At 40.1% G+C, this 16,916-nt stretch overlaps 1 long non-coding RNA gene across 1 annotated transcript; it reads left to right on the top strand.

Annotated features, from left to right (window-relative positions):
- Positions 1–8,152: 8,152 nt before the first annotated feature.
- Positions 8,153–9,732, top strand: LOC118559047. The gene is made up of 4 exons (XR_004928611.1): positions 8,153–8,392; positions 9,184–9,276; positions 9,390–9,509; positions 9,608–9,732. It is a non-coding gene; the product is annotated as an uncharacterized LOC118559047 (long non-coding RNA).
- Positions 9,733–16,916: the final 7,184 nt, after the last annotated feature.

Below are 16,916 nucleotides of genomic sequence, written 5' to 3'. Positions count from 1 at the left end.
AAACAGGGAGGAGCTGATCAGCTGTGTAGTGTGAGTAATCAGACCAGCATCAGTGCCGAGATCATGACAGGGAGTTGTTTTGGCAGGGCAGATTTCCCTCCTCAGGTTGTGTATGGTAATGATATGCACCTAGTCTGATTGGCTGCAACCATATTTGGAAAACCGGTCAAACGCGGCCACAGCCTTCCCTCCTCCATCCACATTCCTATTCTCAGAGCAGCACTCTGTCACAAATCCGTATTATGGCTAGTGGGGGTATTTGTGTTGCAGGATATTGAACAGGCGAGACCCAGCTGACCAAAGCCTTTAACCTAGAGGTATGATTCATCATCCACCTTTAAATCCAAAAGCTACCAAGATTTATATATATTAGTTAATTTTACTAGATTGTCTGCATTGTTAACAAAACTTGTATTTATGAAGTAACAGTTACATGCATTGTGAAAAGTGCAAAATACTTAGTCTTTTAAGTGAGCATTATTTTATTTTGAAGTTAAGCTCACTAACAACAATAACTCACTCCCTCCATGCTTTTAAAGAATAGAAGGTGCACAACTGAGCATGAGCAGATCAGTCTATGCCACTCAGCAGTCTCATCTATCCAGCACACAGGCTGGGTGACTCCTGCCACTTTTACACGGCTGAGGGGCTGGAACTTGTACTATGGCTATACGCCCAAACATCAGTGTTTTTTTTTTGAGAGCCAAAGTCTTTTTCCACCAGTTATGGCAACCAATTATACATCCACAAGAGGAGACATTACACAACACAAATGCAAACAGGCTTAATTTGCCTCTGATCTATGCCGGTCTGCTGTAACAATGACCCGGATAACTGAGAATTTGCACAGGCAGCACAGATGTGTATTCTATTGTGTGTTCCACTACCTGTGACAGAGAATAGGTGGCGGTGTCCAGTTAAAAGTTTTTTTCCGCAATCTGCCAGATAAGAAAAAGATAAAATTGGAGGACAGATGCAGAAGAAGGGTGTTATAGGAAAATGGCAGACCTTGCCCTGAGTCATTACTTTTGATGTTTTTTTTTTTTCTAATCAGCAAAAGAGCCTCCAAACTTTCCAGTTGATGTGGAAGGGGAGACTGGGATTGATACTTTGTCACAAAAGGAGACAACTCTGTGTAAGAAGAATGGTATGTCCAGAAACCAGTGTTCATATAATGCTAGTGCTATGCACCCATTGAAATGTATTGTAATGTACAAGATTTTTTAGTATAACGTTCTAGACACTGTTGAACATCATGGGAAGGGCTGCAAGTTTTGGGAGGCTAAAGGGTAGTTGGAGGTGTCTCCTGAAGAGAAATGACTTCAGCTTGGACCTTAGAGAAGATGGTTATGACCGGTTGCGCAATATTAAATAGTTACTTTGCTTTATTAATTAAGTGCGTGTTTGGATTCAGACACCAATGACGGCTTGCAGCGAGGAAGCAAGCAGTAACATCAGTGCTCTCAACTCTCACGTAATGACCATGTGACATGCATTTCCCAGACTGCACATGCACACATGCCACATATGGGTTTACTCATGCAAATAAATAAATAATAAAGCCCGTATGGGCTGAGGATGAGCCGTTCACAGCACTATCCCATTCAGAGTTCAGTCTAAACCTTCTCTTCTGCGGAGCTGTTACAGGTTATTTTTTAGCTTGTGGTCATCAGTAAGTCCTGCTGCAGTTTGTGTTAACAGAGCAGCAGGAAGAGCTATCAGAGATATACATAATTTTGTTCTTAACTTTATTTAGTGATTATTTGTGCATTTGGGGTCTATTTCATTTGATCCATTCATGTGGGTCCATTTATAAACAACATTTTTTACAAGAATAAAGCAGACAGCTGGAATGCACTAAGGAAGGTGGAATTTTGGTTGCAGGAGACAGAATTTTCTGGAGATGAGCGACAATCAGAGCACATTGTGTTCTTGTCAGAAACAACCACAGAGCCGTTTACTTGTTGAGAAGATGCAATATTGAGCATAAATGTTGTGAATGGAGTTTAAACAGACGTGATTCTCCTTATATTAGGCAGTCTCAGCATGTTGAAACAATAACAGGAGAATGGTAGTGTTTTTTCTGTTTTAACCCATTAACAGAACAATAAAGTGTCGACACTCATATCACGTTTTAACAAAAGTAAAGCATCTCTATTTCTATGTCTAGTCGGTTAAAAATGAGATGGAGTTGATTAGTACCACTCTTCCTGCTTTACTCCCAATACAGGGGGTACAAATGATAACCAAACGAAAAAATTAACACAAACTCACGTGGAACTTTCCATTGAGAGGTAACACTGATGCTGCTATTTCATCAGTGTTGTCCAATCTACCAAAAATCGATGCAGTTTTCCCTGCATCATTGTCATCAGCGTCACGGTTTATTTCGATGTGAGTGGTTGAAGAAGCATGTCAGTAAAGATGACAGACAAGTGGTTTATCCAATCATATGCAAGGATTTTTGATAAGCCCCCTCTTTCTGAAATACATCTCCAATGGTGCAATCCCAGATGGATATTTGGAGCTCTGCAGAACGAAATCCATCTGGCGAGAGTTAAGGTACATGACTGCATAATCTGATTGCAAATAAATAATGCAACGGACAACACTTGTACCGTTTCAAATTAGTTTCACAGAGTCTTTTGTGTTCAGTTTCTGAGGGAGTTTCTGTGTGGGTATGGAGGATTTATACTGCCAAAATGCAAGAGCACAAAATTTCAATTTGAGAAAAGAATTTAATCTTCTTGCACTCAAAACTTATAATGCTCACACTCAAAACGTATGCTTTCTCTCAAATATTCTCTTCTCCATCAAATCTTTGTTTCTGCTGTCAGATTTAGTGCTTCTTGCACAGATATTTTCTCCTCTCGCTTACCTCCTTCTCTTCGCACACAAACCACGTTCTACTCGAGTCTGAGATACGCTCGCAAACCTGTAGGCTCTGCTTGCGGATTTTTTTTTTGCTCTCTCTCACATTGCAGTCGGATTGCTGCCTAGCAACATTTCCAGCCAATAGAACGACGCCTCTGAAGCGCTTGTTTAACTCTCCTGAGTGTGCCTGTGGTACTGCTTAACGACATTAAAATAGCTTTTTAATATAAAAGCTAGTAAAATAGGAAGCTGAAAAACAACAACAATCAGGAAAATAAATAAATAAACGATAAGGAAATCATAAGGCGCGATTCCAAAATCACCAATGAAAAGTCACTGCCCTGACTAGCAAACTTAAGACTAGCTAACTTTGAAGCGGGATATTTCTGTTCACCTCACATCTGAAGATGGATATACTCCAAGACTCTCAAGTAAGTAGCCTACTTTTCTCCAGGCTAAAATTGTTCATAAATCTGTTTTGTCTATTTACATCATTGTTCATCATTGCACACAATTGTTTTCAATCAATTTTTCATTTGTCACTTTAGTTTATTGTTATCTCTCCTCCTCTGTTGTTGCATTGAACCAATAAAAAGTATCAGACTTAATAAATGTAGATTATTTTTTCATGTGTTATGTCCTTTATTAATGGATAGCACTTTGAGCCTTCAATACTGTAACGTCGCAGCAGCTATATCTAACTTTCTGTCCTGGCCATTTGAAGAGGAGCTCATGCAAACAGACTCAGAGTAAAAAAAAATAAAAAATACAAGTAAAAAATATTGCTAAAGTAAGGTGTTTTTTGAACATTTACTAGTATTAACAGATTTTTTAGTTTTACTGTTTTTCCATAATTATTGTCCAGGCCTGTTGCCAGCTATCTCTATCTACACTGTCAAATTTGCAGTGTTTCTTAGAAATAGAGTACTGTGGTGCATGTTAAACCTAGAAAGCCAGAACCATCAGTACATTGCAGAGACACACTCCGACCTGCCCTATGTTTTTAATAAAAAATATTAAAAACATTTATTAAATGTTTCTCATGTTTCTAAAATATTCATGATTAAATAAATGTGATGAACAGTAAAAACTTTGTAAAATATTTTTCTGGAGCTTGATTTATATGTCAAAGTAAAAAATGGTCTATAATTATCTGCATTTTTTATACTCTATGTTGATCTTGTTCTTAAGTTTTTTATTTTTATAATAAAGTGCTTAATTTGTTTTTTAGACTTTGTTCCATACGAGAGATTGCAAGTAACCTTCTAACTGTACTGAATGCGCAGCTTCAAGAAGATGGACCTCAACAGAAAACACCAACTGTCCCCCCCAACCCAGTCCACACAACAGTTAACACCACAACATACCTCATCACTCTCTACAGTACATCAAGAAACAAGTTCATGAGTGTACATGAAATTAAGATAATCCATATTTGTTACAGGGTGGCTAAGCACATGTTGCATTTTGCTCAGCAATCTCTCCATAATCTGACGCCTCAGCAGAGTCTGTAAGAATTATTGAAAGTAACATTATAGTTGCTCTGCCTTTTGTTAAAAGACAGCAAGAAATTCGTGACTAAATTACATAAATAAGATATTAAATATGTTCATAGTTTAAAATTAGTCAGAGAAATTCCATGCTAAAAACAGTTAGAAAGGTTTTGGGTTTATATTTAATCAGAGTGACACATCACACCATTGTTAGATCCCTATGTGAATTACGTGAGATAGTGAGTGCTCTTACTTTTAAAATATCTTTGATATTTTTCTCAGGTAAAATCTGCTTTTCAGCAAGTAAACTAGAGAGACTGCTCATGTTAAAGTTGAATTTGTTCTACAAGCTTTTGCCTTGGAAAATATTCATCTTTTTACCAAAAAAAAAAACAGGTTTGTGAACAAAGGAGAATGCAAGAAAAGCAAGCCTTGTGTGGGGAACTTTTTTCATTTTATTTGCTGGCTGTCTAGCTGCACATGGTCACGTGTTGTGAGGACAGCACAATAGTTATCCTGAAGTATAATTTCGGAGAAGTGGGAACAAGTATTAATTTCAAAAGGTAGGTAAAAAAGAATTTTAAGTTTTTACAAAAACTTTAAATGTTGCATAGTCGTCATTTCCATCTTGCTGTGAAAATTGGTGAAATGCAATCATTTTAAATGCTTATCTATAAAATTGCAAAGCAATTACGAAAAAAGCCTTTTGTTAGTTGGCATGCCAATACGACAGCATATTCTGCTCGCATTAGACCCCCCCCCACCCCCAAAAAAAAGAATGTAAATTTACGCCTAATTACTCAGATATTTGGAGATTAATTTCACATATTTTCAAGGAAAAAAATCGGATTGAAAAGTCACAAATCTCTACCTAAAAACTTTGAGATCAATTGCGCAAATTTTCAAGGGAAAACTCGGAAAAGTTCAGTCGTTCATAGGTCGCACAGTTGTGGTTAAAAAAATCAAAGATTTTCATGATTAAAGACAGATATTTTTAACATTTAAACTAGAATATTTTCCGACATTGTTAAGTGAGAAAATTTCAAGAACAAAACTCTGCAATTTATTAGAAAAAAACTCCGAAAATTGCTGATATTTTAAAAGCAGATATTTCAGACAAATGATGCCTGAAGTCTTCTGAGACTGAAGTTACAAATCAACGAGATGCGCTTCTAGACATTTCCCAAAGTCTGTGGTCGCTACATGCACTCTCTCTTCCTTGATGAGGTTGACTTCTCTCTGGTGAAGAGTTGACATCATCTGCCTCGGGCTTATCATCGTTTGTGAGAAAGAATGTTCCACATGGCTGCATCAAGTAGGTGTCATGCTTCTGCAGTAACTAATGGCTGAGAGTGACAAGTCACATCTGATTTTTCTGGCAGACAGCTCAGTTAGCCGGTCTTATAGCTAATGCTAATGACATGGTGCTTCTGTTAAGATTTGGCACCAACTGTTTAAATGTTGTTGGACAATGTTCTGATACAAAGACAACTTTGTTTCATCCTTCTATATTGACAATGTGTTGGGGTGGTGTGATAAACAACAAAGGCAAGGCAAAGGCAAGGCAAATTTATTTATATAGCACAATTCAGTACAGAGACAATGCAAAGTGCTTTACATGATTAAAATATAGGAAAAAAAGGATAAAAGCAAGTAGGAATAGAATGTAGAAACAAAAAAGAACATTAAAACCAGTAAAACAGTTTAACTAGAACAGTCAAAGGCAATTTTAAACAAATGTGTTTTTAATCTTGATTTAAAAGAACTCAGGCTTTACACACTTTTACAGTTTTCTGGAAGTTTGTTCCAGATAAGTGGAGCATAGGAACTAAATGCTGCTTCTCTGTGTTTGGTTCATGTTCTAGGTATTGTTATGGAAAAATAATCATATATATAATAGTGTAGCTTAAAGTAATACAGATGTTAACTTTAACCCAGTAACCTAAATAAATGGATGTGTGTGAAAACAAAGGGTGCATTTAAACTTCAGTGAGACACGTACCAGGAGCAGGATGCACCGAGGCCATATGACAGTCTTGTGAGTGATAACGCTGTTAAAATGTTAGCATGAGGGTGTATGTTGTTTAAGTCAAACTCCCAGGAACCAAGCTAGGAGATAGATTACATTTAAAGGTCAAAGGTTAGGAAACAGATGTTTTTAGCAGACTGAATGTCTCATGCAGGTCCAGCCCCGCTTGGACTGTCTGTCTTAAAGGGGGGGGGGGGACAACGTGTATGTTTTGAGACAGGCTTCAGACACAGGCAGAGAACTTAAGGTATTCAATGCTGTGATAAACGTGTAAGTGTCTCCCACTTTGGAATTCCAAATTGTGAAATATATGTTTAACTTTTGTTTTTGCCTCTGAATTCACTGCCTTTTTTCTCTCTGTGCCAAATCTTCGACCGGGTGAGACGAGAAGGGGGGCCGTTAGCTAAACGGGCCCCACAGGTGTCTCGTTAGTACCGTTGCAGTAATCAATTCGACTAAAAATAAACACAAGGATTAGTTTTTCCAGATCCTTCTGAGACATTAGTCCTTTAATCCTGGAAATGTTCCTCAGGTGATAGAAAGCCGTCCTTGTAATTGTCTTTAGATGCTTTTGAAGGTTCAGGTCTGAGTCCATCACTACACCCAGATTTCGGGCCTCATCAGTGGTTCCTAGCTGAAGCGACTGAAGCTGTGAGCTAACTTTTGATCTCTCCTCTATTTGTCCAAAGATTATTACTTCAGTATTGTTTTTATTCAATTGAAGAAAGTTTTGACACATCCAGGCATTGATTTCTTCTAGGCATTTACTCAGTGCCTGAACTGGTTCATAGTCACCTGGTGACATGGTGATGTAAAGCTGTGTGTCATCTGCATAGTTATGGTAGCTGATGTTGTTGTTTTTTTATTACAACTTATTTGTTGTGCACAGCCGTGCACAACAAATAAGTTGTGCACGTCTGTGCAAAGTTGACAGCCAACCTGTTGCCACTGTTAGATATCCACTATTGTGTTACATCTTCACAAAAACGCATGGAGTGACACTGTGTCAGAATTTCTTCGTGAGCGCAGAGTTCCAGAAGAAGTCATCAGCCGTTTGGAAGAGGAAAAGATAACATGAGAGATCCTTATATGAATTGAAATGATAATGGTCTAGGTTTATGAGTGGTGATTTATAAAAGATAATAGCACATGAATAAAACATTTATTTCAGCAGGATAACCTCAACACTTTAGGGCATATAGGCCAGTATGTAGGATAAAGAGCCATTTTTGTCCTAGTTGAGACAGGATGTTTTATATTTTATCTAAAATTACTCGTATTCTCATTCTCCTGTAGCAATTTCTAATCATAATTTGCTAATGAATGAATGTGCTTTATTTAGAATTAAACAGACTTGATGGGGTGCAAACGTAGATTAGCAAAATGTGATTAAGTTAGTATACTGTACTAATAACTATGGGCTCATAAAAGTGTTAGCAGAGAAGCATTATTTATAAATTAAAAAAAAAAGTTGTACATTTAGCGCACTTGATTTAAAATTGCAGTGAAATTGGCAGTTTTTTCTTTAGTCCAAATTGTTGAGATCATTATTCATTTGAGTACATAGCATCCAGGGCCGGCCCGAGGCTTAAGCGAACTAAGCAGCCGCTTAGGGCTCCCTGGTGGCCAGGGGGCCCCAAGCAGGGGGCCCCAAAAACGATTGACCAGGCCCTGGTCAATCTTTTTATTTTTTATTTTTTTTAACAATTAAATAACTTAAACAAGTGATATAAATGAATAAATGAATGAATATCAATTAATAAATGAACATTTCAAGAAAAAAAAAATTCTGATTCAACCGCTCATGCGCATTCACTTCGCGACGGCAGCCGCGATGGCGCTGGCGGCTCGCGGTACGCGTGCGTGCATTGACAATTCACGCTGGCGCGCACGTCACGTTAATAGGAAGGTCTAAGCCATGTCACAAAAAAGGATGTATCCCTCTGGTGCAGAAAAAAGAAAAGGAAAGAGGAAGAGAAAAAAGAGCAAGATAAAGGTATGTTTGCATGATTATTTACGGACCGATATATTTTGTGCAGCAGCAGCACAATTTGCACTCACGTCACTGAAGGTAACAGCTAGCTCGTCGTCATAACTCATGTCGTGATATTTATCAGCCATCCATCACCAGAGCGAAATCCCCACCATTAACAGTGAAATATTATCCGTTATTAATATACATTTATCTAGGTAGGGATGTATTTCATGTGTTGATACATATCGGCGAGGGAGACTATGTTTCTCGGCTGGCCTGGCCTGGGAACGCCTGCTTGGGATTCCCCCGGAGGAGAGGGACGTCTGGGCTTGGAAGCTGCAACTCCCGCGACCCGACCCCGTATAGGCGGAAGATAATGGATGGATGGATAGATATCGGTTTAAGTTGGAGAAAACACAGATGCCAGCTTAGCTAGCATTGCTGTTTGTGTTGAAGTGAATCTACTACCTTCATAGACAAAGCACGTGCGCTAGCGCACGTGCTTTGCACATGCAGAGAGCCTCTCTGCTCTAAGATCTTTGGTGGGAGATGGTATTTATCTTTATTAGAAAATATACCAAAAATGAAAATAGACTGCAGTTTTATTAATATGGTGGTGAGTGATGACGCAGTGCTTTCCTCGTATTTAGGCTGCAGTAGATCACCATGTTAAGTTTTCCCCATATGGCAATTATGCCTCATTTGCCAATAAATATGAATTGTTAGGTGTGGAGTTTCTTGTGGTGCAAGATGGGAAAATAAACTCATTCTACTCAATAAACTATGCATTATACAATGTTTTTTCCCCCCAGGAACACTGTTGAAGTACTTTGGAGAACAACCAACTTTACCTTCCCCTAATGTTTCATCTAGTGTCAGTGCCTCCACAGCTGATGATGCAGCAGGTGAGGGTTTTCTTGATGGCAAATGTTTACATAGCCTGTTAATATGACATCAAACATTTAGCTTTTTATTTATTTCTTTATTTTTTGTTTGTTTGTTTGTTTTATCATTGCAGGTTCATCTGCTGCACAAGCGATTAAAAGCGAGGAGCAGTTACATGCGCCTGAAAGCGAGGAGCAGTTACAAGCACCTACATTCACCGATACGTTGGTTTCAAAATCAGCCGGCATGACAGGTCTGTTAATCTAAAAGTTTTTGTTTTGTGTTGGCTTTACAATAACATTTTCTGCTATGTTATTTCATTCTTTTTTATTAAATCTAATGTCCCTACAGGTCCTTCTACATCTGCACCCACTGCTATAGATTTACCATCTACTGCCTCAACAAGCTCCAGCTACCAAGAGAGATCAACAGCTCCTCCAATTGACCCAGTTGAATGGTCAGCATTCCTCTCAGACTTAGAAAGAACTGAACTGGTAAGAAGATGGCCAGTGCCAATCAGTGACACCTCTACATTCCCCAAGAAATCAGATGGACGAAGCTTTCACTACCCCTATACATACAGACAATTAGTTAATGGGGAAAAAATCAAGCGAAGCTGGCTAATTTATTCAAAGAAAAGTGATGCAGTTTACTGCTTCTGTTGCAAATTATTCTCAAGAAAGTCCACAAAGCTGTCAACAGAGGGACTGCGTGACTGGGTAAATGTAGGTGCTTTGCTGAAACAGCATGAAAATAGTCAAGATCATTCCAATAATATGGTGAAGTGGAAAGACTTTGCCCTCCGTCTTTCTAAGCAGAAGACTATTGATGCAACAGAAATGGCCCTTTTGGATGCAGAAAGAAATCGTTGGAGAGATGTTCTTATCCGTTTGATTAGTATCATTCAGTCTTTGGCAGAGAGAAATCTTGCACTCAGGGGGTCAGTTGATACTTTGCATCAGGCCAACAATGGGAACTTCCTTAAAGAGGTGGAACTGATGGCAAAATTTGACCCGGTGTTAAAAGATCACATCAGACGAATTGATAGTGGAATGCAGCACAACACGTACCTGGGTAAGACTATCCAGAATGAGCTGATAGAGTGTGTCAGTGACAAAATAATTGAGGTAATGGTGGCAGAAATCAAGGACTGCAAATATTATTCAATAATTTTAGACTGTACACCTGATGTTAGTCACCATGAACAAATGTCTGTTGTGGTGCGCACAGTCACTCTGGGCACAACACCAGAAATAGAAGAGCACTTTTTAGGATTTCTGATAGCTCCAGAATCCACTGGCCTGGGTTTGTCCAATCTAATCCTTAACAGGCTTGAGGAATTGAACATCCCTTTTCAGGATTGTCGGGGGCAGTCCTATGACAATGGGGCTAATATGAAGGGAAAAAACAAAGGTGTGCAGGCTAGGCTATTGGTTAAGAATCCAAGAGCTTTTTATGTGCCTTGCAGTTCCCATACACTAAATCTGACAGTGTCAGATGCGGCTAAATCATCAACAGATGCTTCTTGTCTTTTTGGAAATGTGGAGAAGGTGTACAATTTGTTCGCTGGGTCCACTCAAAGGTGGGACGTCTTACGGAAGTTTGTTGACATCACGCTCAAATCCTGGAGTGAGACACGCTGGGAAAGCCGGATAAAAAGTATTGAAGCTTTGCGGTACCAGTCAGAGAAGGTGAGAGAAGCCCTGCTAGAAGTGAGAAGTAAAGCAACTGACCCTGTAGTGGCTGTTGAAGCCAACTCCCTTGCAGAAGAGATAGGTTCATTTAGGTTCCAGATTTGTTGTGTTGTCTGGTATGACATTTTGTCTAAAATTAACATCACGAGCAAGCTTCTACAGTCAACAAACATGCAGCTTGATGTAGCAGTTAACCTTCTAAAAAAGAACAAAGGTGAACTTATCAGTTACCGAAAAACTGGCTTCTGTGATGCACAGACATCTGCTAAAGAAGTTTGTGAGCGGATGAACACAGAAGCAGTGCTGAAAGAGAAGCGATTGCGTTCTACAAAAAGGCACTTTGCCTATGAGGCTGCAGATGAGCCATTAGTGGATGCTATGAAGAGGCTTGAAGTGTCATTTTTTAATGCTATAGTGGATTGTAGCATTCAGTCATTGGAGGATAGATTTACATCTCTAAGTGAGGTTAAAGATAACTTTGGGGTGCTGCTCAATTTTAGGGAGCTTGATCAAAAAGTCCGGAGGGAACAATGTGAGCTTCTTGCGGAAAAACTCTCTTGTGGAGAGGAGGCTGATATTGATGGTAGTGCACTGGCATTAGAGATAGAGAGTCTTCCTGAACTTCCCCAAACTATGAAGACTGCCTTTGAGCTTCTCACATACCTCTCACAAAATGAGATGTTTGAGCTTTACCCAAATCTTTGGGTAGCTCTCAGGATAGCCTGCACTCTGCCTGTGACAGTTGCCTCAGCAGAGAGGAGCTTTTCCAAGCTCAAATTAATAAAATCATATTTGAGATCATCAATGGCCCAGGAAAGACTAAGTGGACTTGCAGTCATTAGTATTAATAACAAAGTTGGCCAAGCAATACCATACAATGATGTCATCAGTGATTTTGCATCCAGAAAAGCTAGGAAGGAATGATTTTTGAGGCATTGTTGTACAATTCATTGTTGAACCCTTATATTGTCCATTCACCAACAGACTCATGTATATTGCAAAGCTCACTATATGATCAAAAGAGTATGCCTTTAGTATTGGAGTATCATTTATGTCACACAAGGAACAGCCGTAGTCCCCCCACCCCCCACCCCCCACCCCCGCTTTCAGGTAAAACACTCCTCAACAGAGAGGCTTGAACTAAAACCAAAACTGAAGGGGGTGGAATGGTTCTGAGAGTTGTGAAGTACTGTTGGGGGGACTGGAGCCAAATACCACCCCAAACAGCTCAATTTTGAAAAACAACAGACAGAAGGTATAACTTCAGAAAGTTTTTTTTTTTTTCAGATAAAGAAAAGCAGTCTACATATGGATAAAGCACTAAATATGAAGTGGAAAAATGTAAAATACAATTGTCCCATCTAGCAGTTTCCACATTCCCGTGGTGAGCCTTTCCTACATTTGCCACAGATAAATTTGCCGCAGTGGACACAACGTTCAGTACTTCTGTTGTTATTGCAGAGTATGCGCACCTGGCATTGAGTCTTTTTCTGCTGGGAAACTCTCATCTCACGACGTAGCTGTTTTTGCTCTTCCTCTTGTGTCTTTTCCTGCAGGAGCCTGTTTTTGAGTTCCTCTGAAAGCTCCAGCATGAACAGTCGACGACTTTCTTTGGATCCTTTACACGCTGTGTACAAAACATGTGCATTTGTGGCGGCCATGTCAAGCAGGTTATAAAACACAGCCATGGGCCACCTCCGTGTTCCTGCACGCACAGAGTAGTTGCACAGTTTCTGGTCCATAATATCAACACCACATTTGAGCTGGTTGTAATCAACCACAGTGTTTGTTTTTTGTTTTTGAATGTCCACAATTTCCACTTTGTGATGCATGGTACTCAGAAGACAGACAGATTTCTTTTTTTTTGTCGCATACACCGTCAGCAAGGCACTTCCAGATTTGAACACCTGTGTGGAGTGCAACTGGCGCCCCGAGGTTTCCTTTGCAGTTGCTGGTAGCTCCCGACGAATTTTGTTGATGGTGCCAAGCAGAGTTGTATTTTGCTGAAGGAGCCTGTTAGCCAAAGACAGAGAGGTGAAGAAATTTTACATAGCTACAGTCCTTCCCTTGTTCAAAAATGGTTCCATCAATTTTAGAACAATGTTCTCTGACAACCTCTCTCCTTTTGGACGAGTGGGATCTTTTCCCAAGTAAGGGATGGCATTACACATGTATTTTGTGTCCAGATCTGCTGCAATCCAAAACTTGATTCCAAACTTGTCAGGCTTGGATGCAATGTACTGCAAAAAGGGGCACCGAACCTTGGACGGAAACAGCTGCTCATCCACAGTAACATGCTGTCCTGGACTGTAGGACGACACACAGTTCTGAACAAACCGCATCCAGATGTCAGAAATTGCAGCAAATTTGTCATTGTGTATGCGTTCCTTGTGGGTGTCCTTGTTGTCAAAACGAAGGTACTGTCTTATTTAAAAAAAAACGGTTACGAGGCATTATGGGTTTGATATCTGCGTTTCCGAATTTATTGGACCACAAGTGTCGCATGGGACCAATGTAACCCATGGCAGCCATTCGAAAAAGGATTGCGAGGAAAGCCATCAGCTCGTAGATACTCATCTGCCAGCTGGGGTTTGTTCCGCGGGCCTCGTGGACTGTGCAGTCTGTGATGGTCAGCAACATGTTCACATCCAACAAACACAGGAAGCTGCGAAGGCGACTTGTGATTTTGCGTTTCGCAGAATCTGTTGGCCCTCCAGATCCATTGAAGGCAGTCTGTGGGGTTTCAGGAACAGACAAGTCTCCAACTTTCCAGTGGGACCAAACAGTGCCATTTTTCGCCTTCTCTGTGGATCCAGGCATTGTGCCAACATCAGCAGTTTTTTGTTTTTTGCAAGGAGGGGGGTTGCCACGCACTGTGTCTTCCTCTTCATCTGATGTAGCCTCAGTGTTTGAACTCTCCCGCTCAATCATATAATTGACCACTCTGCCCCTGGTGCGTCTTTGGAGGGGAGGATTTGCTGGTGCAAAAGCAGTCGCATTCTCATCAGAATCATCCTCTTCACTTGAAGAATCGGTTGCGCTGTTTTCATTCTGAAATGCTAAGTCTCCAACAGATCCACCATCAGATTCGTAGTCTGACATGCTCTGAAGCATGGCTAAAGCCTCCTGAGTGTTCATCCTTCTTGGTCGCCTTGGTTGTGCCATGGTGAATTCCGGGTGAATTCTGAGTCTGTGTGCTGTGCCTGCTCTATTTATCCCCACAGAAATTCTGTAAATTACTCAACTCCTTGAAAAAGCTCCTTTACAACACAAAGGGAGGCAGCTCAAACAAGGAAACCCCAGCACACCAGCTGAAGTCACCAAACCACATTTTTACAATTGCCTTTTGATTTGCAAATGGCGCTCATTCCACCAGAGGAGAGCCGTTAACACCTTTGGGGGGGATACTCGATACAAACTAGGTGCAGACTAAAGTCTGCACTTTGGGACTCTGAGTGATATAAAAAAAACTCCATCCAAAAATGTCAGCCAGGCCTCACAATGGCTTCTTCTAATGTATTTGAATGTGCTTTATTTTGAATTAAACACACTTGTGTATGGTCACAATAATCATGACAACGTACAAACAATGTCATTACTGTAGCAACAAGTTGAAGCCATAATAATTTTGGCTTAAGTCTTTAAATAGTTATCAGAGAATCCTTGACTTGGGAATTATTGCAATTCAATGGTTGTAGTTTTTAATAAACAAAAGGTGTTCTTAGATTTTATACATGTATAGATCATGACAACAAGTTTAGCATATTTTCTAATGTTATTCTCATTTATTTCTTACAATAAGCATTTTTCATCAGTAAGGCATAGGAATGATAAATAAAATATTTAAAGTTATTTGCTTTTTAAAGGGGGACTAACCAAGTCCTTTTTATGTTTTAGTGTAACAGTACTTCAACAGCTAGACCATTAGTGGATTTAATGTAGAAAAATATTCTGCAAAAATGGTAACTTTATTTTTATCTCTTTACAGACCTGGATCTGAAATGATGCCCATGACGGATGATCTAATTAAATTATACTTCTCTATTGGATTTACTAACAAGGAGATACTAATGGTATTGGCACAGAATCACAGAATAGTGCTAATTATCCGGACGTTAAAGAGACATTGCCGTGAACTGGGATTTTTCAGAAGAAAACACCATTCAGATCTGAATGATATAAAAGCTTTCCTGCAGCAGAAACTACAGCATGATGGACAGATGCAAGGATATCGCTGGTTGCATCTTCGGGCAGTTCAGAATGGACTTGTGGTACAGCAGGACACATCAGATCACCAAGTTACTTGAACCTGAGGGTGTGGAACTTAGTAGAAATCATTGTCTTAGATGGCGGAAATACAACACTAAAGGCCTAAACGCTCTTTGGCACATGAACTCCTATAAATTGAAACCCTATGGTATTGGGATTAATGGATGCATTGATGGCTTCAGCCGTTTTGTTTTATGGATGGAAGCCTACACAACAAACAATGACCCAAAAGTTGTAGCCGACTATTTTATAGAATGTGGCACACGTTTGGGTGGGTGTCCAGAGAGGATTCGGCCAAACAATAGAACTGAAAATGGACATGTTGCCAACATGCAGGTGTTTCTAAGAAGAAACCACACCGACAGTTTTGCCAAAGACAGCAGTTTCATTTATGGACGGAGCACTGCCAATCAGCGCATAGAATCCTGGTGGGGAATTCTGAGAAAACACAAAGCATTCAGTTCTGGATGAACATATTCAAAACACTTCAAGAGAATGAACATTTCTCTGGGAGCTTTTTGGATAAAAGCTTAGTTCAGTTTTGCTTTCTCCACCTGGTCCAGGTAGACTTCAGTTTTATCATTACTTGTTGCAAACAATAATCTGCCTATATATTGTCCTTACCCTTTGTTTTCGTCCCTAGAGAGATGTGAATGAAGTACTGAGAACATGGAATACCCACTATATCAGACCAAGACCTGGACAAGAAGTTGCTGGAGGTCGACCCAAACCTCATGTACACAGTCCCTCAGGAGTATGATGCTGAGGACTGTCTTAAAACAGTGGACATGGAGGAGGTTGCGGTATGCAAGGAGGAGTGCACACCCAAGAGTCAGTTTCCCTGTGATGCGACTGTCTTTGAGCTGTGTCTACAGTACTACTAATGCAGGAGAATCAATGGGAGGCTCCTACAGATGCGTATAATGCAGCTGAATGCGGTACCGCGCGCGAGCTATTTTTAGAAACACAACGTCACAATGACGTCACATCACGTGGTACGCAGTGGGGCAAACTTTTGAAACCCGCCGCTGCTTTGCTTTAAAAGAGACATGCGTTAGCCTAGGTTTTACTCGGTAAACGACTGCTTTTTCCAAATCTAAGACCATGGTTTTTAAACATTGTTGCTATGGAACGTGCAACAGCGACTCGAGGTACGCTGATCGGCCGCATATGAAGGATGTTTTCTTCAAGACTGCCAAGGAGAAATGTGTGCGCTGGGACCGGTGCGGTCAGCCTACACAACAGTTCAACCCGGAAAAAGTTACCAAATTCAAGTACATATGTAGCAAGCATTTTGTCGGAGGAAAGGGCACAACCGAAGAACATCCTGACCCAATTCCAGCGACATCAAGTCAAGGTAAGAGTATTTTGGTGGCCGACATGTTAATAAAGTAGCGCCTGCTACCATGATAGCATATAGGCTATCATGGTAGCAGGCGCTAACATGATAGCCTGCTACCAGGATAGCTTACTCAAAAACATTTCAAATGAGACAAACATTAAACATATACCCATTCCTGGACGGTGATTGCAAACAACAAAAAAAAAAAAAAAAAAAAGGCCGACACTGCCATGATCGCCGCGCAGGAAAAAAAAACAAAGCTTACCGTTCATCAACTCGGCCAGTTTTCCAGTTTTTTTAAGCCCTCGAACCTCAAGCCATCGTTTGAGCTGAAGGTTGGTGTGTTCTTCGACAG

The sequence above is a fragment of the Fundulus heteroclitus genome, unplaced genomic scaffold, assembly GCF_011125445.2.
Source record: "Fundulus heteroclitus isolate FHET01 unplaced genomic scaffold, MU-UCD_Fhet_4.1 scaffold_210, whole genome shotgun sequence".
In the NCBI taxonomy this organism is placed as follows: domain Eukaryota; kingdom Metazoa; phylum Chordata; class Actinopteri; order Cyprinodontiformes; family Fundulidae; genus Fundulus; species Fundulus heteroclitus.
The sequence above is the reverse complement of the archived record's forward strand: the minus strand, read 5'-3'. Positions and strand labels throughout refer to the sequence as shown.